The sequence below is a fragment of the Pan troglodytes genome, chromosome 4 (assembly GCF_028858775.2).
Source record: "Pan troglodytes isolate AG18354 chromosome 4, NHGRI_mPanTro3-v2.0_pri, whole genome shotgun sequence".
NCBI lineage: Eukaryota > Metazoa > Chordata > Mammalia > Primates > Hominidae > Pan > Pan troglodytes.
Genome location: NC_072402.2, coordinates 48275452 through 48297584, shown reverse-complemented (window position 1 = coordinate 48297584; position 22133 = coordinate 48275452).

The following is a 22133-nucleotide window of genomic DNA, read 5'->3' as shown; positions in this document are numbered from 1 at the left end:
TCCCTCCTTGTGTAGCAGGAAGAGGGTATAGCGCCTTGGGTATAACAACCTTTTCCCATATAAGATAAAGTAGAAAGGGCCCATTTGAAGCCTTCCAGAGCTCAGTACCAAGAAGTGCTGGAGTTCTCAGAGCTTAATTTCCTTGTACCTGGTGTGGTTGCCTTGAACTTTGCTCCCAATTGAATCAGGCCTTAGGGTGCACTAACCCTCCTGCATAATAGATCTAGCCACTCAGGGAGGGAGATAAGCCTGACGCTAGCTAACGGAGGCTTTCTAAGCAGCCTGCCTATATCCTTAGCACTGTGCCCTTGGATTTTTATCTTTTTTATTTGGAAAAAACTATCACAAGGACATGGGGCCTAACAGCATTGATTGTCTTGATAGTTTGTTGATTAAGTCCAGGAGATGCTGGCATCTGCAAATACATCTTATTAGGTATGATCAGGCAAGTAAATTGTCACTGCCCTCCAGCATGCTGCAATAATTAACTCTAATACCAACAACTAAAAGTTAATCACAGCAGGTGCAAAGCCAGGCTTTCTTTGTCTGCCTGCAAAACCTTTTTCCCACCATGGCTTCATAAGGTGTTAGCTCTGAGACTTGGAACAGGTGCTTTGTAAAAGAGCCTTACCTTTCTGTAAAAGCATTCCACATATTATTATTTTAATTTAATTAGGTTTTAGAAAGGTTAACCATGACATGTTAATAGCTTAAGTTTCACATTAATATTCTGAGAACACCGTTTAGCCCAACCACTTGTGATTCAAGAAGATGTTTTTCCAGAAAATGAATTGGCTTCTAGGACAATTACAGAAAAACAGCTTTCATTTGATTAAGATGGATATCTTACTATTAAAAAATGTTGTTGAAATGATATATATATAAGACATTGAAAAACATTAAAAATTTAGCTTGATACAATTCATGTTTGAGAGAGGGAGATGGGGCAGTATGTTTATGGAGATTATCTCAAAGGTGGCTAATGTCCTTCAGCAATAGGCAAATTAGTGGACTGTGCTTGTGATGTGCTGTGTGTTGTCTACCTAATGTTTTATTTATTTGCCTGAGAGCCACTGTTTTCATTAGGGAGTTTAGAAAGCAAAGCAAGATGATATTTACTAGCCTGGCAAATGAGTAAGCTCTGTTCATGTTTCTTCTTTTGCTATCATGGCTAATCATTGTTTTTTAAAAATAGCTATTCAATATGCTAATGGATCCTGTGGAAACAGGAATAAACCATAACTTCCTATAGAGGGAGGGAGCAAGGAATAATTCAGTCGTACATGCACATATGGCTACTCTGTGCCAAGCATTGTGCTAGCTCTGGGGGCACAGAGGCGATGAAGCCAGGGGCCTGCCCTCCAGATACTCCTGATAAGCAGGGAGCTGGCATCGATTATACAATTAACCCTCATTATACAGTGTAATAGGTGCTTTTCTTGCCCCAAAGAAACACAGGGGACAAGTAATTACTTCAGTCTGGTGTGATTGGAGATGGCTGCAAAAAGCAGGGAGGAGCTGGGACTTGAAGGACTAGATGATTTTGCCAGAGGTAGACTGTTGCTTAAACCAGTGGTTCTCAAAGCCAGTGAAAGGTGTGGTGTGTGTGTGTGTGTTTTGTGTGTGTGTGTGTGTGCACAGAGGTGTGTGTTTTAACCAGCTTTCCAGGTGATTCTGATCCTAACTAAAGCTCAGAACATGCTGATTCATGGCCCGTCTGGTCAACTGTGAGACATTTGACTTGACCGGAGCTTTGAGATTGATGGGGGTGTGGAGGGATGGGATACCAGGCTATGAAGCTGGAAATGTCAATTGAGGTCAAGTTTGAAGCAAGGGAAGGGAAGATATTAATATTTATATTAGCTCTCTGTATGTGGGCTTTTGTAATGATGGTTCTGGTGCCAGGTAACAGGAACCAGCTGGAATGAGCTTAAACAAATAGGAAATTTATGAAAAAGATACCATGATATCTCATTGCTATCCAAGGGAGAACTCAACAACCAGGCCCTAGGAAGGTATTTTTTTTTTCTTTCTCTAGTTCATTATTTCCTTAGGGTAGATTCCCAGATGTAAGATTACTGGTTCAGAGAGTGTGAACAATTTCATGGCTCTTGAGGCATGTGGCCAAGTAGCTTCTAAAAGTTTGTAGCAGTATACAAGGCCACCAGCATTGAACATAAACACTGGTTTTACCACATCCTTATCAACATTAATTTTATTGTTTCTAATTTGATAGGGGGAAATGATGCATCATTGTTGCTGTTTCAATTGATTGATGACTAATGAAGTCATTAAAAATGTGATTATTGACCAACTGTGTAGCCTTCCTTTCCTGAAAAGAATTTTTTGTCCTTATTTTATGAGGAGAGGACCTACTCTACTCTCCAGGGATTCAGAATAACCATAATTCTAGCAAAATAAAGAGGAAATCATATTGGTTTGGGTGGCTCCAGAGCTGTCAGCTTAACAATGGGAGCAGCATCATTACTGTCTTCATTAGCAGCTGAAGAAGCCAAGGTGCCAAGAGAACCTGCCCAAATCCCAGCTCTGCCACTTACAGGCCTTGTGATTTGGTGTATGTTTCTGCGCTCCTCTGAGCCCTAGTTTCGTCATCTGTAAAACAGGGTTAATTCACCCTACCTACTTATATGATATTTTGAAGATCAGAATGAGGTCAGATACTTGAAAATGCTTGATAAACTGTAAAGAACTATAAAAATGTAAGCTATTGCTATTATTATATTGGCTTGTGCAAACGAACAGTCTCCGCGACATTGCATCAGGTCAGGACTTTTACCGTTGATTGAAAAGTGGAAACTTCAGCCTTTTCACTTCTCACACAAATGGGATTCAATTCATAGATGTGAATTCAGGAAAGATATTTATTGTGTTTGAGATATTTTTACTCCTACCAGCAGGTGATGGGCTTCACAAACATGTGGAAGGACCTAACATTTCAGACCCCTTGGGTGCATAATTTTCTCCCCCTGTCCCTCCCTCCCTTCCTTCCTTCCAGGTGCTAAGCACTGGGAGTAAATAGCGAGCAAGAGGTGACCCAATCCTTGCTCTCATGGAGCTTATGTGCTTATTCAGAAGGACATGCTGCCCAGTGTCCCTAGGTTTGGCATGGGTCTTTAAGTTGACTGAACAGGGCTTTACAGTTTATGAGGTATGTTTATAGCAGTCAATATATTTGATTCTTCCAACTTCATCATGAGGAAGACTAACAGGCATACTATTTTGGAGTCAGAAAGGTGGGGTGTCTTGCCTAAAATCCCATGGCAGAGTCAGTTGTGGGGCCGGGACCTGTGTCCAGTTCCCTGGTGACTAATTTGGTGCCTTTTCCATGACGATACACTCCTCTGTCCTTTTCATTTTCATATCTGCAAGGGGTTAAACTTAGCCCTGCTTTGATGAGGGAATCAAAATAATGGGATTCCCCTGCAGAATCCTAACTCACCTTAAAACTGGCATGGCTTCTGTGATGTGTGAAATGCTGCTCCAAACGTAGTTAGGAAAAGAAAGCCTGGCAGCCAGAAATTAAAAAGCTAAAATAAAAGAGATACCATCTGAAAAGTCCCCACTGACGGAAAGAGCCAGGTAGTGGGTCTGCTGGGGTCGGAGGGGTTGTTGCTGGGAGGTGGCCGTGGCACTGCAGCAGCTCGGCTCTACTCTCTGATGGAAAAATGTCCTGCCAGTCAATGGAATTACTGGAGATGGTTCTGAGGGATAAAGGGAGATAAGTGAGCCAGATAGAAAAGCTGGCAGAAAATTGAACAAAACCAGAAGAAGATGAGATGGGCTAAAAAAAGCAGTTCAGGGAACCTGGGTAAGAGAAGCCTGCGTTCCTTAGCCTGTATTCACTGAGGAGGGAGAGAAGAGGTGCAGTCTACACAACTGGCTGGAGGGGAAGGGTTGGTCTGAGACATGGGCCTGGGAATGGCAGTTTCACTCCCTCCTCTGAGTCCTCTGCACATCATGGCTGTACAGTAGGATGATTTACTCACCTGACGATCTCCTCCACTGGGCTGTGAACCCTTACAGGGAAGAACTACCGTGTTGAGCTTTTGTGTCCAGCATCTGGTAGGGTGCCCTGGGCATATCCATGCTAGCAAGCTGGCATCATGGGATTGTGCGAAGCAATGCCTACCAAATTTCTGTTTAATACGTTACAGTTTTCAAGGCTTTGAGATATTTTGAACGTGAAATAATAAATGCTACTACATACCAAGTATTCCCTGACTTAAGTCAGGGCAGGAGCATGGAGCTAGATTTGGGAAATAATTCTGTCCCATGAATCTGCAGATGAAACATAGATATGGGACAATTACCCTGTAACCCAGGCCAGGGTGATTTTTTAAATACCCAAATTTCTGGGAAATGGCTTCATTCTCTGCTTTAGTCTCAGGGGAGGATGGTTTGACTGTTGGTTTCTGAATCAGATATGGGCTATACCATCCTGCTTTCCCATGGACAGAAACAGCCTGCTCTCTGGGTTCACCTTCTGAAGCCTGCAATAGAGAAAGGTAATAATGAGTCTCTTTTCTGTACCTGCCTCACTACTCTCTTCCTCTGTCTTTTACCTTCTCCAGCCTCATCCATACATGAATGCCTGTAACCAAGACAGCAGCTTCCTGAGTGCCTCCAATTTCCCCAACATTTTGGGACCACCTTCCAGCTGACAGTGCAATAGAATGGCTTGAATCTTTTTCTTGGGAAGCCTAGTATTCCCCTAATATCTCCAAGAATTATGGATATCTTTTGTTGCTTCTCTAGCTCCAAGTCCCTGCTTTTAGTGAATTCTTTCTTTATCTTTTCGCATTGTCTTTCCTCCTGTGTATACCGTCCGTTTCTGCACATCATCTCCCCTACAGGGGCACAGCCCCTTCCTTCTCCTTTAATTCCCAGGACATCCATACACAAAAAGCCATGACACCTGGCCGAATTTTGGGGTACTGACTTTACTGAGTACCATTGATTACATTGTCGTATCATATAACAAATGGTTTTCACAAAGTCAGAGAAAAAAAAAAACAGATATTATTGGAGCTTCCTCATTTTCCTTAGCTCTACTAACCACCATGTTGTTTTGGGTCTTCTACTTTCCTTCCTTCTTCACATCTCTTTTTTCCTTCCCTGAGTTGCTTTATTCCTCCCTTGCAGATTGCCTTTGGAAACAGACTCAGGAGAAGGACGGGGAGGAGCTGAACTGAGCCAACCCCAGTTATTCTTCTGAAATTTGCCAATCATGGGGTACATTTGCGAAAAATAACTCCCAAGAGGAGGGATAAAAACCAGGGTGGAGAGAGGCCAGGAAAATTCTTCGCTGGGAAACTATTCTAAACCTGTTGAAATGTGTTAGTTTCTCATTGTCTATTCTCAGCCCAGCCTGACAAGCTTTCATATCTAAATGTAAAACAGTAGCCAAAAGGAGACTCTGTGATTTCCAGTGCTTCACTGCTCAGATAGTTTCATAAAGTGGATTCCTTCCGCACTTTAGCTGCCACTATCACTCTTTAGATGTTAAGTGTCACATGCCAGCCAGCAGGCAGCTCAAACCGTCACTGTTGGCTTCTGTTTTCATTTATTTCATGACAGCTGTCATTTCAAATCAACATTTATTGAGCACCTAATAATAGGTCTGGGCTAGGAATGGTGGAATATACAAATTTGATTAAGACATGCTCCAAGCCCTCAAGGGAGTCATGCTCTAGCAGAAAATAAACATAAGGTTGTGTTATGTCCTCTAAAGGGCTTTTGAAAAGATTACTGTACACTACCTGTGAAGTAGGGAAGGCAAATGATGACCTGACTTGAAGAATGACAAAACAGAAACTCAGAGCTATGAAGTCACTGGTCCAGACTTTCACAGCAAAGAAATGATAGAACCAGAACTAGGACCTGTGGTTTTTGACTCCTGATCTACTCTCCTTCCTTGTATCATAGGCCCACGTTGGGTATATCACATTACCAGAAAGAGAAAAGAATGTTCCGAACATTATTGGATTCCACATATGGAAGAAACTTACCAGCTCTTGGGAAAAAGAATATGTTGTGGCAGGCAGTAGCTTTCCTCTTTATCTTTTTTCTTAAGAGCCGGTGTCCAAATGCATCAGCCTCAATAAACCATATTGGGATGATTTTCAGGAGAATTGTACTTCAAGGGATGTTTAGCTTTTTCATGTTAGCTAGGTATAAATTCTTGTTTTATGAAAGTTGTTATCCTATTTATGGGTAGATTTCTAAGCAAATATTACTTATGAGAGCTGAATAAAAAATTGTTGACACCCCAGAGTTCAATAAACACTTACTGAAGGTACATAATTAGGCAAATTATATGATAAAGTCTATTTCGATATAATTTACTATTTCTTAAAGCTTATTTATCTTCTCCTGGTTAAAGAAAACACAGTGAGGAAGATGTGAACCATGAGTGTACAAAGTCTGTGAGGTGGTGAAATCCTAGAAAACAGAGAGGCAGAGCAGACACTAAATCTATTTTCAACATCATCCGAATCAGATTTTCATAGCGAACTGTCATTTTCTTTATGCAAGGCTTTATACATTCCAGAACTGCTGTCAGCCATATTGAAATGTATGCGGACTCTCTCCAGAGCCACAAAGCAGAGAAAGGAAGCAAACCTTCATGGCATTACTGAGCTGCTGAACAAACAGCTCTGGAAGACTGCCTTTTTCTGACTTGCTTCCTTATTGTTGGGTCAGGTTGATTTGAGGTTTTTGAGTACTTGTAAAACAAAACACCAAAATGAAACAAAACACATTTCCCATTTTCATTGTCTCTTTTACTTTACTCTTTCATTAGCACAAATAATTGAGAGTTGGACTATTCTGAGATTTCTGTCTCTGATAGTGTCAAAGTTCTTCTGTAGGACTGTACACAGATGATCCAAACATGTGTAGGTCTTTTCTTTGCTGTGATCACGGAAAAATCTATGAAGGTTGTGTGTGTGTTAGTTTGTGGGAAAAAAGTCATGGTGATTGATGTAAATTAATCAGCCCCTAGCATGGTTCCTGGCATGGATGCTTGATAGTACTTATTGACTACAGATAAGTATTTATTGACTATTGGGCTATAGACCTCTGATAAATGTAGAATAAATTACTATCTCTCTCTTGAAACTATCACTATGATATTAAACACTTGTCTGCATATGGCTTGTGTGGTTTAAATATGTCTTGTCATATTACTCAGTATTATTTGATAAATAATAAGATTGTTGTTTGAGAAGAATAATAATCGTTACCATTTATCATTTTGTAGGTGTTAGGATCTGTGCTAAGTATTTTGTATATGTTGCTTCATTTCATCTTATTAGAATTCTATAAGGTAGGCATTATTATCCTCATCTTAAAAATGAGGAAATCGAGGCTTTCTTTTGGTGGAAAAGTTCTTAACATAATACATTCAAATATACCAGTCTTTTTGTTTGTAATCAATCCTGTAAGTGTCTTCTTTAAGAAATCTTTCTCTACCTTAAGGTCTAAAATATATTCACCTAAATTTTCTTCTAAAAGTTTCAATTTTTTTTTGACATGTAAGACTTTAATTCATCTGGGGTTGACTTTAACACGTGGGACCTTTGATCTTATTCCATACGGACAATTATTTTATTTCCAACTCTATTTAGTTAAGAGTTTCTCCTTTCTCTTCTGACGTGTCTTGCCAGCTCTGACATACTCAGTGATCCACATGTGCATCCACACAATGAGATATTCTACAGCAGGTCAAAGCAGCCTACATGCAGCGATATGAATGAATCCGTGCAATATGTGATGGACTAATGAGGAGAGTGTGTCAAGAACCAAGAAATGTGATGAGTCGAATTCTGTGCATCTGAGGTCCTAGGGGAAAAAACACAACCCAAGGTTAAAACAAGTTAAATGATTTGCCCAGGCTCACTTGGCCGGGAAAGCGGTAGAACTTCAAAACTGTAAAACCAGTTCATCTGAGTCCAAACGCCAAGGTTTTCCACCCAACAGTGCAGCACAGTCCATTTTATAACCTTCCTTGAAGAGGTAACATCTATATTTCCTACTGATAAACAGAATACCATGCAGAGTTAGAAGGCTCCAGAAGGTGCCTCCCTCTTGGATCCCTGAGGTCCTCGATCCATTAGCTATCTCCTCTCTCCCCTGTGTATCCCACCCTCATCTCTTCTAGGCTCCTTTCCACTAACGGACATGCTTGAATTCTTGATTATGCTTGCATATACTTGCATCTTTGCATATACTTGCATCTTGAAGAAAGAAGAACAAACCCTCCTTTGACTGCTTCCCCCTCCCCTCTCAGCACTTGGTATATCTTATCACAGTTTCACTTGCTTATCCCCCTCTTACACAGAAGCCCTGCAGTGCAGGGTCAACTTTCTTGTTCACTGTTGTACGTACTACCTAACACAGGACTGGCCTGTAATAGGCTTTTAATAAATATTTGTCTAATTAATGAATACAGGTGGTATACTTACATGTTTCGAATCCCCTATTTCTAGTTTTGCCTCATCCTTGACTCTCGAAGGTGTCCTGTTGTGGGGTGAGGGAATGTGAAATTGTTCTAGATGAGGAACTGATGATTTAGTAAGCCAGCATTGTGGTCTGGCACACTGCTACCACATCTTCCAGTTCTAGGAACCAGGTTCTTGCTTCATTCCTGGTTAATAAACTTCTACCTCTTAGTTCAGTGCCAGTAAATAGATCCCTGCTCAGTACCTCTGGCAGCCCAAAGACATGGTCCTGCAATGAGCCTTAGTCTTCTTGACTGAGTCCCTGCCACCCTCACTACATGCCCCAACACAGTTTTTCCTCCAGCCTGCAACCCATGTACTTCTCCCCAACACACCAACTTCATTCTGCTTTGTGCCTCTTGCAGGGGCCTTCCAGAGAGCTGCCATATCTTATACACCTCCACAAGCCATCTGCTCACTTTTCTTCATGCAAGTGCCCATTGTAACATATTGCTGAGCCCCAGAAGAATCCAGCCACCGTCCAGGAGGTCCTTAGGATCATTTCAGGCAGAACCACTGAGCCCCAGATTCTTGCTGTCCATGAAGGATGGGAAGGTTTTAGGGGGAGTGGGAGGAGTGGGACAGGAAGGCAGAGGAGAAGGCAGGAGAGCCCCAGGAAACTGGTAGTGGTCACAGTCTTGCTGTAGGTCCCACACCCTGTCTGAGGAAGAGACTCTATCACAGTGGGAGTGGGTGGCCCAAGCTGAGGAGGAAGCATATGTTATTTGTGTTCTATTTCTAATACCTACCACAGAGCCTGACATAAACAGGTAGTCAGCAGATGTTAGTGGAATGGCAGGAACATATTCAGTGCAGGCTGTATCCCTAACACCCTATGTGACTTTGGACTAATCAATTCACCCTGAGCCTCAATTCTCCCATCTGTTAACTATGGATCATCATGACTCTCATGTCATTTCAAGGGTGAAATAATTTAATGCACTTGGGAATGTGATATCGATAGCCTCCAACATTTTTTCAGCATGTTGTCCTATCAGTAGGTGGTTTTAAATATACGTACTCCAATGTAAGTATATTTATATATTTTAAAATTACATATTCATTCTATTATATATTTATATAACACATATTTTTAAAGGATTAGGCAAAAATAAATAGAAGTTCTAATGTATTCTTCTTATAACCCAGTGAATGATCTTGTGCACCCTGGGGTTGCATTTATCTTACTCTGGAGATGATGACTTTAAAGTCTGATATACACAGAAGTGGGAAGACAAAATATTACACTGTTTTTACTCACAGCACTTCTGACTCTGAATGCATGGTCTTTTCCAATGCCACTTCAACTCTCAGACACAAGCTGGGTGTCCTAAAACTCAATTCAGTTTTGGCATTATCTACCTAGAGTCATCATCAGATCCCATAAATTAAGGATTTAGTCCCACAAGACTGTCCCCACTTTCAGATGCCAGTCACAAGTCTCAGGTTGTCACTGGCACTTCTGACCAATTGGCTGTAAATTCAGAGGGTTCCCACAATACATTCTGCAGGTTCAATAATTTGCTAGAATGACTCACAGAACTCAGGAAAGCACTTCACTTAGTATTAATGGTTTATTATAAAGGATAGGATGCATGAACAGCCAAATGGAAGAGAGGCATAGGCCAAGGTATGGGGGAGGGTGCGGGCCTTCCATGCCTTCTCCAGGTGTGCCACCCTCCCAGCACCTCCTTGTGTTCACCGAATCCAAAGATCTCCAAACCCATTTGTTTAGAGGGTTTTTTTTTTTTAAATGGAGGCATGATTGATTAAATCATTGGCCATTGATGATTGAATCCAACTGTGTTAGTCCATTCTCATGCAGCCATAAAGGACTGTCCCAGACTGGATAATTTATAAAGGAAAGAGTTTTAATTGACTCACAGTTCTGCATGGCTGGTAGGCCTCAGGAAACATACAATCATGGTGGAAGGGGCAGCAAACATGTCTTTCTTCATATGATGGCAGGAAGAAGTGCAGACCAAAACGGGGAGAAGCACCTTATAAAACCATCACATCTCTTGAGAACTCATTCATTATCATGAAAAGAGCAGTATGGGGGTAACTGCCCTCATGATTCAATTAGTTCCCACCGGGTCACTCCCACGAAACATGGCGATTATGAGAACTACAATTCAAGATGAGATTGGGTGGGGAGAGAGCCAAACTATATCACCAATCTCCAGCCCTGTCCCTTCTCCTAAGGTCCCCAGGTAGGACTGATAGTTTCAACTGTCTAATCCCATGGTTGATTCCTCTGGCAACCAGCCTTCATCCTGAAGCTATTTAGGAGCCCACCAAGAGTCACCTCATTAGCATAAACTCAGGTACAGTTGAAAGGGGCTTGTTATGAATAACAAAAGATGTTCCTATTACCCCATCACTAGGGAATTCAGGGTTTTAGAACCTCTGTGTCAGGAACCTGGGACAAAGACCAAATATACATTTCTTATTGTATCACAGATGTCTATGGATTGCTGCTCATATTAGCATTTTAGTGGCAAAAATGTAATGCCACCAAAGTATTGCTCACTGATATTTGTCTGATCAATAAAGTACATTGTATCAATGGTAAAAATATACACCACTCCCTCCACCCCATAGGATTCAGTAAAGTTACTTTCACATTAAATTTTAAAATGCTGATCATAAACGTTTATGTTTTTCTTGAGTTGGCTCTCAGCCAGAAAGGGTGGCTCACCACCAGTTTAATGTCACTAGTAGCCACATGTGTTTCCTGGAAATGTAAATTCTTGCACTTATTAAAGCAAAATTCTCCTTAGGGTACTATAAACAGATGTTGTGGAGGCATTACCCACATCAGCAGAGAAAACTTCCCTCTTCCTGCTCCATCAAAGAAGTCACATTGGCGATAAGCTGGGGTTCATTTATTCCTTCACTTAAAAAATACTTATGAGGGCAAGGCACTGGGATAGTCCCTGGAAATAAGAGATTAAACAGGAGCGATATGGTCTTTACCCTTGTTAAAAGAAAAACCTTCAGATAAATTTAACAGAGTTTAATTGAGCAAAGAGTGATTGTGAATCGGGCATCCCTGAACCAAAACAGGTTCAGAGACATTCTGGCATTGCCACGTGGTTGAAGAAGAGTTATAAACAGAAAAAGGAAAGTGACATCTGGAAAACAGAAATGAGGTACAGTAACACTAAATTAGTTACAGCTTGGTGTTTGCGTATTTGAACATGATTTAAACAGTTGGCCATCTTTGATTAGCCAAAACTAGGTGATTGGTACAAGAGTAGGTTACAGCCTGTTTACACATCCAGCTGGGTTGCACTTCACTATGTAGGGAGAAACCTTTAGTCTGAAATTAAAATACATAAGGAGGAAGCTTTAGGTTAAACTTAATTTAACACCTTCATGGACTTTACATACTGAGGTGAAAGACAACAACATACAAATGAGACAATTACAGATAGGGTTAGTCTATGAAGGAAACACTCTCAGTGCTGAGATAGTGAACTGTGGGGGTAGGCATGGAACTGCCTGATGGTCAAGGAAAGCTTCTCTGAAGAGGTGACATTTCAGCCCGATCTGAAGAATGGGAAGCCTTATGAGGAGTATGTCAGGCCCTGGGACAGAGTGTTGGAAAGCATGAGGTGGGAAAGGGAAAGATTGGAGAGTGGTAAGCTAAAGGGAGAGGGGCACAATGCACAGTTGAAGAGGAAGATAGAGACCATCCTTGCAGGAAGGCAGAGATCATCCATGCAGGAAGGCAGGGACCATCCATGCAGGAAGGCAGAGACCATCCAGGCAGGAAAGCAGAGATCATCCAGGCAGGAAGGTGGAGATCAACTGTGCAGGAAGTTAGAGATCATCTATGCAGGAAGGTAGACGCCATCCAGGCAAGAAGGCAGAGACCATATGATGCAGGAAGGCAGACAATCCACGCAGGAAGGCAGACACCATCCATTCAGGAAGGTAGAGACCATCCAGGCAGGAGGTAGAGACCATTCATGCAGGAAGGCAGAGACCATCCAGGCACAAAAGCATAGATCATCCATGCAGGATGGCAGAGACCATCCATGCAGGAAGCCAAAGACCATATGATGCAGGAAGGCAGAGACCATCGAGGCACAAAAGCAGAGACCATCCAGGCAGGAAGGCAGAGATTGTCCATGTAGGAAGGTAGAGACCATTCATGCAGGAAGGTAGAGATCTTATCATGGTTTACCTTGTTAAGTCATGGTAATGAATTGTGATTTTTAAGTACAATAAGAGATCATTAAAATGCAGGGAAGGACACTGTTTAGGGAAAATGCTATGAATAATGGGTTGCAAGCCTGGAATTGGGATGGGCGGTTTAGTTGGTATAATGGATGTGAATCACACTGCAAGTATGCAGCAGAAATCAGAATCTTTTCTCTAAAAATTTAGCTTCCCCATTCTTCTGGGTAGTAGAAACTTTATCTAGAGTTCAGCTTGTATAGATTCTAGACAATTGAAGACAAATGCAGTCACTTCAGTGTTTATCATTTTAGGGCTTCACTGTTCCTCCTTCTCCTCTATTCCCGAGGGCTAGTTTTGGGGTTTATTTACATACCCTCAGGGCCCTGGGGAGCTGGATTCTGCTCCATGGACAGCGTCAGGAACCCCAGCAGCTTCCCTGAGATGAGGTCTCTGTTGGATTTTTATCATATTTTCTTCCTCTTGCCAGGTTCTTGCAAATCAATAGACCCTAGATTATTGAGACTACCAACTCTGTTATGAATTTAAAACCGTCTGCTAAGAAACTCAATTGAATTTTGTCTTTTCTCTGCACTGAGGTAGGTACAAATGGAGGTCACTATGGGACAAACCGCAACAAGAAAAAAACATTGCAAATGATTCCAAATGTTATCTCTCTACATTTTTTTTTCCTGGTGAAGCTTTGAATATTTTCTTATGCTATCTCCCAGTCAACTGCTCACTTCCCACCTCATTGTCTGGCAGCAGGGAGCTGGGGCAGAAAAATAGCAAATCTATTCTTTTTGTGGATCCGTTCTTTTCACGGACATGTTCGTGAGGCATCCATTGCATCAGGGAAGATTAGGACATCATAGCAGGGAATGCAAAGAGAAAGGAGCTTCTTTGTTCTGCTTTGAAGTATTCAAATAAGATCTTAAATATCAAAACAATAGCAACATCTTGAGAGAAAAAGATGCTCTGAACCTCTATGAGCTAAGGCCCTGGACTAAACAGTAGGCAAAGAAGATGGGTCAGCATAAGCTTTCTCCACCCCTAGAGAGCAGGTAAGGATTTCCCAGGCTACAAGGGCAGAGGCGAAGGGATGAGTGGTGCCCAGGCCCCCATCGCAGAAAGTGGAGAGTTGTTGCTTCCAGAAAAGAGCGAGGGAAGGATCAAAGAGTGAGGCCTGGTTTTCTGTCAGGGGAAATAGTATTCCCCCGTGTGCACCCCTCACACCTTGAAGTACTAGGGGGTGGGGAAAGACAGAATCCAGATGAAGAACGGAGGTCCTCAGGTCAGAGTTATCTTTCAGTTACAGCTGGGAGGCAGGGAGGCATTTAGTTAAAAGGGTGAGGGCTGGGGACTTTGCTTTTCCTGGAATGTGAGTTTCAGGAAAGCCTGGGTGTCAGTGTTGTATGAGAAGATCGGGTCAGGAGAAACGAAGTGCATGGTTGGTAGAGAATACAGATAATCAGAGGGACTTAGGTCTTGGCCAGGAACCAGGGAACAGGACTGGGAGGCTTCCTGGGCTTATGTGACCCCAAGGGTTCCACCTCCAGTCACCTGGGAAGGACCTGGGTCTCCAGAGGAGCCTGGTGACTCCTACCAGCAGCCTCCTGTGACTGAGGGGGCACGAACGAGCTTATGGGCTCTAAGATGAGAATAACAGTCATGGGCATTGAGTACTTCCACATCCTTCAGAGCGCCTTGTGCTTTGCCTAGTCCCTACAAGGTACATAGGAAATGGATAATGAGTGAACAAAAATGTGGCTTCCCATTGAATTAGTTTGCTAGGGCTACCATAACAAAGTACCCCAAACTGGGTGGCCTGAACAATAGAAAGTTATTGTCTCACATTTCTGGAGGCTGGACATCTGGGGTCAAGGTGTTGGAGGGTTGGTTCCTTCTGAGGGCTGTAAGGGAGACACTGTTCCCTGCCTCGCTGCTTAGCTTCTGCTAGGTGGCTGTCCCTTTGCGTTTGTTGGCTTGTAGGCACATCACTCTGCCCTCTGCCTTTCTGTTTAGCGCATTCTCTCTGTGTCTCCATCTTCACAAGGTCTCCTTAAAAGGTCTCCCACCATATTGGATTAGGAGCCCATCCTGCTCCTGTGAGACCTCGTCTTAACAAATTACATCTGCCATGACCCTGTCTGATGGGTCATATTCTGAGAAAGTGTGGGTGAGGACTTCAGCACCTGAGTTTTTGCGGGGACACAATTTAACCTGTGACACTTGTCTCCAGCTCCTCTTCTGCTATACGGTCTGAGCATCATCATTTGAACTACTGATATCATGTATGGAGTTAGTTTCACACTTCTCATGTGGAGAAATGTAGCTTTTTAAGTTTTCCTTTAGCTTTACTAGATTTCTACCGCTAGTCACTATGGTAACTGGTACAGGAAGCCCAATCTAGTCATGCCCAGGTCAACTCAGTCCAATTCAGTAATTTCTCAGTCTATTTGTTAAGCTCAGTCACATTCAGGTATTTCTCACTCCCCCCGACTCCTTGGTGGGACAAGACTGTTCTTCCCTTTGTGGGGATGTTGCAATGCAGTGGCACTGAGGAAGTGCTTGGGTTTATGGTCATTTGACCTGACATTCATGCTCTGTGTGCTGTCTGGTCTTGATCATCGGCTTCTGGTGAAGACCCCCCACCAGCATTTGCTGAAGCAGGTTGGGCCCACATCTTGGGACCACACTGCCATCCATAGCTGCATCTCACTCTTATGTCCGTAAGACTCCACCAAGCTCTTTCCCTGGAGCATGGGAGGATTTGATTGCTGTCCCCACAACTGCCGGGATGTACAGGATCCTGGAAAGCTGCTCTCTGGCCCAGTGTTCTGGACCCGTCAAATGGCAATTGATCCTCTGTGGGTTTATCTGCAGGGCTTTCCAATGTCCCAGAGCTCCAGGTAGAAAGTCACCATCTGCCTCTTTTATTCTTGGATTTCCTGAAACATACTTGAGGGTTCAGCCGTCTGTTTTCACAGGATTCATTGTTTATGGACTATTATTTCTTAGTCTGCCTTTAGTGAGCTGTAAGCCTCCTGTTCACCTTTGCGTCCCCTGTACCCAGCACAGTGTCTGACACATTGAAAATGTTTAGTAAAAATCTGTTGAATGAACGATGCTGGAAAGCTACCTTCTGGAGAGAATATGTGACATCTGCGGTGTATGCTATGTCTTAGACATTACAGTGCAGTGGATAAATCATGGGCCCTGGAAGCAGAGTGGATCCTCATTCAGATGCCAGCCCTGCCGTCTGCTAGCTGCACCACCTTGGGCAAGTGACTTGAGCTCTCTAAGCCTTAGCTTTCTCATAGGTGGGAAACAACTTCATAGGTTGGGATTGGGTGTAAATTAGATAATGTATATAAAGTACTTAGCATGCCTTCTGCTGCTTAAGTAAGCACACTGTAAAAGGATGCTTTTATTATTACATGACAGTGTTTTCTTTAGCTTCTGGGAACTCCTCAGAGCTTACAGATAAAATGGTTACCGTGAGCTCCAATGAGAGACCAATGTTGCTTTGCCTTAAATCCACGCTTGGCTAGTAGTTGAGTTGGGTTGATCAAGCTGAGCTCTTGCAGACTCTGGAAAGGAGGAGGTGAGAGCAGCCATGGCTGACACCTCCATGTTGGGTCCCCTGAGAGCCATGGCCATCTTGGGTTTGACGCTTGCACGTCAGCCTAAAGGATGCATGATCCTGGCAGCTGCTCATGAGTTCAGAGAGAGGGAGAACAAAGTTGCTATGGTTGAAAAACAAAACCACATTTTTTTCTATAAGGTATCAGAAGGTGGATGTGGACTTCAAGTTCCAGAAGCATCAGAGATAGACTAGAAGATTCTAGGCTGTTGGGGAGGAAAAAGATGTATTTTCCTGGCAGGAGTTCCTTCTAGGATTTAGGGTATAAACTACTCTATCGTCATATGCTCTTATCACTGTAATGAAACAGTGGAATCTCCTTCTCTTCTGTCCATTTTTCTTTTCTTCGCCAACTATGTACAGAAAGGCCTGGGTGAGGTGGGGGAGCGATGACATCACTCTTTTCTGTCTGTAGGTTGAGCAGAAGCCAAGTTGAAGGCTGGCTCCTATTTTCCGCAATTAGATCTCACTTTGTTGGGGAAATTTTCCAATGTGCCATTCTATTCTGAGCACCACACTTCTATTTTTATGGAGGAAACCGAAAGGTGTCTATGAAGTCTGAAGGGGTAGGTGAGTTGTCATAGAATACTGACCTCCTTGTTTCTAAAATGCACAAGGGGAAAATAAAGTCATTCACAACTGGTACCAACACACCAAAAATCAATCTTACGTTCAGAGTGGAGTTCAATGGAATAAGCAGACTTCTGCAGCCAACTCCTGCAACAACTTGCTGCCTTGGTTTTCTTGATTGTAAAATGGGGACGAGAATAACAATCCCAATTAAATTACTGTTAGTTATTTCAACTCCTAATAGCAATAACTGATAGCATTTTTTTGAGTGTGATGTGCCAGGTGCTGTCCTTCACAACCACCCTCAGAGGCAGGCTTTATTATTTCCATTTTAGAGGTAGAAGAAACTGAAACAAAGGGAAGTTAACTAACCTAAGGTTGCATAGCCGGGAAGTGCAGGACCAGGACTTGGATGGACTCAGGCAGTCTGACCCGGGTCAGCCAGTCCCTAATCATACTTTCATCTGGGCTCAATAATAAAGACTTGCAAATGCTGCTTGCTGGCGAGTAGTATGAGGATATCTTCTGTAGAAGTGAAGTGAAGTGAAGTGATACAGGAAAAGTGAATTTTCCTGATAAGGGAAGATTTATTCTGTAGGAATCTAAGTTTAATATTAGCCATTTGACAACATCTTTTCATGAACATTCCTCTTTTCCTCTATTCTTAAACAGAGTGTGCAAAAAGTGACATAGCCATTTGTATGTAACCTATCCCGTGAACCATGTGCCAAACCTGTTCTGATGCCTTGCTGGCACCCCCAGGCACCTCCATCTCCTACTAACCAATGTTAAAAGGAAAAAAAAAAAAACCTCAGCAAGTTAAGTTTAGCAGAGTTTAATTGAGAAAAAACCAATTTGCAAATTGGGCAGCTTTCAAAACCAGAACAGGTTCTAGGAACTCTGGCCAGCAACACGGTCAGACAGTATTTATGGATAGAAAACGGAAGTGAGGTGTACAGCTTAATTGGTTACAGCTTGTGCTTGCCTTATTTGAATCCGTTGGTTGCCTGTGAATGACTGAAGCTCAGCTGCTGTAACGGGCTGAGACTCAGCTGTTTGTTACAAAAGTATATTCCTAAATTAGGCTTTCAGTTAGTTTCCACACTAAGCCAGGCTGCAGTTCCTTGCTCTTTATGAAGGACCCAATTGCAGACGCAAGCTCAGGCTAAATTTAGATCAATTTAACACCAAGGGGAAAAGCATTGATATTGACCCATTTTCCTGTTTATGTAACTGAGGCACAGAGAGGTTAAACAACTGGCTCTGGGTCACAGAGCCTGGATCGAGCCTGGACTTTAACTTAAGCATTTTGGCTCCAGGGCCCTGTGCTCCTCCTGACCGACATTCTGAATTATGACACGGTGGAGTCTCCATGGCCTTCTAGTGGCAATGAACACCTTTGCTGTTTGTTGATCCTTGGCTCTGTGTCAAATACTGTGCTAGAAATGCTAGAATGAGCTTGTCCATCCCGCAGCCTGTGGGCTGCATGCAGCCCACGATGGCTTTGAATGTGGACCAACACAAATTCGTAAACTTTCTTAAAACATTATGAGATTTTTTTTCTTTTTAGGTCATCAGCTATAATTAGTGTTAGTTTATTTTATGTGTGGCCCAAGATAATTCTTCTTCCAATGTGGCCCAGAGAAGCCAAAAGACTGGACATCCCTGTGCTAGAAGCTTGATGTGCTGCATTTCACTCAACCCACTCCACAATTCCTCTGAATTAGGTACTGCTGTAATCCTGTTTTAGAGCTCAGGGAACAAAGACTTAGAGAAATTAACTAACTTGCCCAACAACACATGGCTAATAAGTGGCAGAGTTAAGGTTCAAGTTAATAGGTAAGCACCAAAACTTGTGCTCTTTCAGCTATGCAACTCTGCTTTTCCATACGGGCCTCAATAAAACAGATGTTCACGGTTGCTGGTGATTCATACGAGGTTTGCCCTCCCAGGGGGCTGGGCACAAGCTCCTTTGCTGCCTTCTTTCTGCTCAGCTGCTTCTACCTTCCCCAGAGTTCCAAGTCTTGGTCTCTGTCACTCAGCAGTTCCCTGGCCTGATGGGATGCATAGAGACTGAGCCGTGCCAGTCAGTGCTGGTTATACCAGTTCACCCTCAGGCTGAGTCTGTCATTCAGTAATTTTGCAAGATGACCTCAGAACTGGTCCCCATCCCCATCTCTGTTCTTTCATTGGGGCAGCAATTTAGTATTAAAAAAAAATCTGTTAGGAGCCATTATTAGATAGTGCAATTCACAGATACCTGAGGGTAGTCACGTGCTCCTTCGTGCAGTAGCACTAGGGTTATTGTTTCTACGAGGAACAGGGTCAAAGTCATGCTAACAGAGGGATATGCCTTCTTCATATGGAATCAGACAATGTTGTCTTCAGAGAAAAATTAGTCCTCATGCAGCAGGCATAAACCTTTAAGTTTGAATTAGGGTGTTCAAGAATGCAGGCTTATTTGGTCCTGGGAGCCCACCCAGGTCGGGTTTGTTGTGAACACGGTCATCCTTTTTCCCATGGTCCTTAGATGTGGTGATTCTCTGCTGCCTCTGGGCTGTGCTTGACACATAGACAACTTTGGCTTTGATTCTAGTCCAACTTGCCATGATGTACTATGCAGTCATTTTTCTCTGGAGTCTTTTTTCTTTTCCACTGTGGCTGCCAGGACTTGGCTCATTTTTGCTTTTATAATTATACCACAGAACAATTGATCTCTATTCCTTCATTTTTTTCTTTCTTTCTTTGTCCCTCCTTGTCTCCCTCCCTTTCACCCTTTTCTTCCTTCTCTCTTTCTTTCCCTTCCACTCTTCAACACAAATCTGAAGGAAAATATCTAAAAATAAGGAGATTCTAATCCCTTTACATTTTTTTGTAGAAACCCTACTTATGTTTACCAAATATCACTTCTCTGTGGGCTTAGGCTTTTAAGACAAAAGGCAGACATATTTGCAGGCCACTTCTGTTTTCCACTCTGCCACATGTTTCCTACTGACTGTAGATGTACTTCGGAGATATTGCAGATTTGGTTCCAGACCACTGCAATAAAGCAAATATCTCAGTACAGGGAGTCACATGATTTTTTTTGCTTTTCCAGTGCATGTAAGTTATGTTTACACTATACTGTAGTCTATTAAATGTGCAAGAGCATTATGTTTAAAAAACAATGTACATACCTGGATTAAAACATAATTTGTTGCTAAAAAATACTAACAATCATCTGAACATTGAGCGAATCACAATCGTTTTGCTGGTGGAGGGTTTTGCCTGGTTATCGACGGCTGCTAACTGATTGGGGTGGTGGTTGCTGAAGGTTGGGTGGCTGTGGAAAGTCCTTAAAATAAGACAGTAATGAGGTCTGTCATGTTGATTGACTCTCTTTCACAAAAGATTTCTCTGTAGCTTGTGATGCGTTTAATAGCATTTTACCCATATAGTAGAACTTCTTTCAAAATTGCAGTCAGTCCTCTCAAATCCTGCCACTGCTTTATCGATTATGTTTAAGTAATATTTGAAATTTTTGATTGTCATTTCAGCAGTGTTCACAGCATCTTCAGGAATAGATTTCATCTCAAGAAGCCACTTTCTTTGTTCATCCATAAAAAGCAACTCCTCATCCTTTCAAGTTTGATCATAAGATTGCAATTCATCTTATGGGTCTAATTCTAGTTCTTTTGCTATTTCTACCGCATCTTCAGTTACTTCCTCCACTGAGGTTCTGAACCCCTCCAAGTAATCCATGAGGGTTAGAATCAACTTCTTCCAAACTCCTGTTAATGTTGATATTTTGACCTGTTTTTGTGAATCACAAATGTTCTTTATGGCATGTAGGATGGTGAATCCTTTTCAGAAGGTTTTCAATATACTTTACTCAGATCCACAAGAGGAATCACTATGGCAGCTATGGCCTTACAAAATTTATTTCTTAAATAATAAAACTTGCAAGTCAAAATTACTTCTTGATCCATGGGCTATAGAATGGATGTTATGTTGGCAGGCAAGAAAACTACATTAATCTCCTTGTACATCTCCATCAGAGCCCTTGCGTGACCAGGCGCATTGTCAATGAGAAGCAATATTTTGAAAGGAATCTTTCTATTCTGAGAAATAGGTCTCAACCAGGGGCTTAAAATAGTAAACCATGCTGTAAACAGAAGTGCTGTCATCCAGGCCTTGTTTTTCCATTTATAGGGCACAGGCAAAGTAGATTCAGCATAATTCTTAAGGGCCTTAGGATTTTCAGAATGGTAAATGAGTCTTGGCTTCAACTTAAAGTCACCAGTTGCAAAGCCCCTAACAAGAGAGTCAGCTTGTTCTTTGAAGCTTTGAAGCCAAGCATCGACTTCACCTCTCTAACTAGGCAAGTCCTAGATGGCATCTTCTTCCAATGTAAGGCTGCCTCATCTACATCAAAGATCTGTTGTTTAGGGTAACTACCATCATCAATAATCTTAGCTAGACCTTCTGGACAACTCTCTGCAGTTTCTCATCGGCACTTGCTGCCTCACCTTGCACTTTTATGTTATGGAGATAGCTTCTTTTCTTAAACCTCGTGAATCAATCTCTGCTAGCGTCACACTTTTCTTTTGTAGCTTCCTCACTTCTCTCAGCCTTCATAGAATTGAAGAGTGTTAGAGCCTTGCTCTGGGCTAGGCTTTGGTTTAAGGCAGTGTTGTGGCTGGTTTGATCTTCTATGTAGACCACTTAAACCTTCCCATCTCAGCAGTAAGGCTGTTTTGCCTTGTTATCATTTATGTTTTCACTGGAGTCACACTTTTAATTTCCTTCAAGAACTTTTCCTTTGCATTAAAAACTTGGCTGTTTGGCCCAAGGTGCCTAGCTTTTTGCTCATCTTGGCTTTCAACATGCCTCCCTCAAGAAGCTTAATCATTTCTAATTTTTGATTTAAAGTGAGATATGTCCAGGCCTGGTGCAGTGGCTCATGCCTGTAATCCCAGCACTTTGGGAGGCCAAGGAGAATGGATCACTTGAGGTCAGGAGTTCAAGACCAGCCTGTCCAACATGGGGAAACTCCGTCTCTACCAAAATACAAAAATTAGTCAGGTGTGGTGGTGCATGCCTATGGTCCCAGCTACTTGTGAGGCTGAGGTACGAGAATCACTTGAACCCAGGAGGTAAGAGTTGCAGTGAGCTGAGATCACACCACTGCACTCCAGCGTGGGCAAGAGAGTGAGACTCTGTTTCAA